Source organism: Buceros rhinoceros, unplaced genomic scaffold (assembly GCF_000710305.1).
Source record: "Buceros rhinoceros silvestris isolate BGI_N320 unplaced genomic scaffold, ASM71030v1 scaffold22416, whole genome shotgun sequence".
Classification (NCBI taxonomy): domain Eukaryota; kingdom Metazoa; phylum Chordata; class Aves; order Bucerotiformes; family Bucerotidae; genus Buceros; species Buceros rhinoceros.
In genome coordinates, this window is record NW_010416187.1 from 17995 (window position 1) to 18528 (window position 534).

The window sequence follows — 534 nt, forward strand, 5'->3', positions numbered from 1 at the left end:
AGAAAAGGAGTCCCCGGGAATGAACCACGGCGGCGAGCCAGTCTCAGGGGATGGCAGGGCGATTTGGGGAGCTCTCAGGCTCATCAGCTCACGCTTGGGGAGGCCAGGCTGGCTCCTCCGCTGCCTGTCCTGGAGGCAGGAGCTTGCAGAAACGCCCTTTGCTCCTGCCTTTACCCCAGGGCAGCACGGAAGGGTGTTTGCCGGGTGGGCAGAACCCCGCGGGGCTGCTCGACAGCAGCTGCTGGACCCCATGTGTGCCTGGGGGTGTCTGCACCACTCAGAGGGTCTGGAGGCTGAACGTGGAGGGGCAGGGATGGCACTAACTCCCTCTCCAGCTGTCCCCAGTCGGTGCCCCCACGATGAGCACTAATTCCACATCACCTTAAAGGAACTGGGGCAAAAGCCGGGCTGAGGCTTTCCAGCACACGCCTGGCTCCAGTTCCCCACCAGTTTAACTGCTCCCCGCTCTGTTATTATCTGAATAAATCTTTTAATCCCAGCTCCACCGCAGCTCTTCTCCATTACCGGACGGCG

At 61.2% G+C, this 534-nt stretch overlaps 1 protein-coding gene across 1 annotated transcript in view; it reads left to right on the forward strand.

The window, feature by feature from the left end:
* Positions 1 to 534, forward strand: part of SYNGR3 (synaptogyrin 3) — a gene marked incomplete at its 5' end in the record, with an annotated part of 9546 nt that overhangs the window by 7365 nt on the left and 1647 nt on the right. The window lies entirely within an intron of this gene.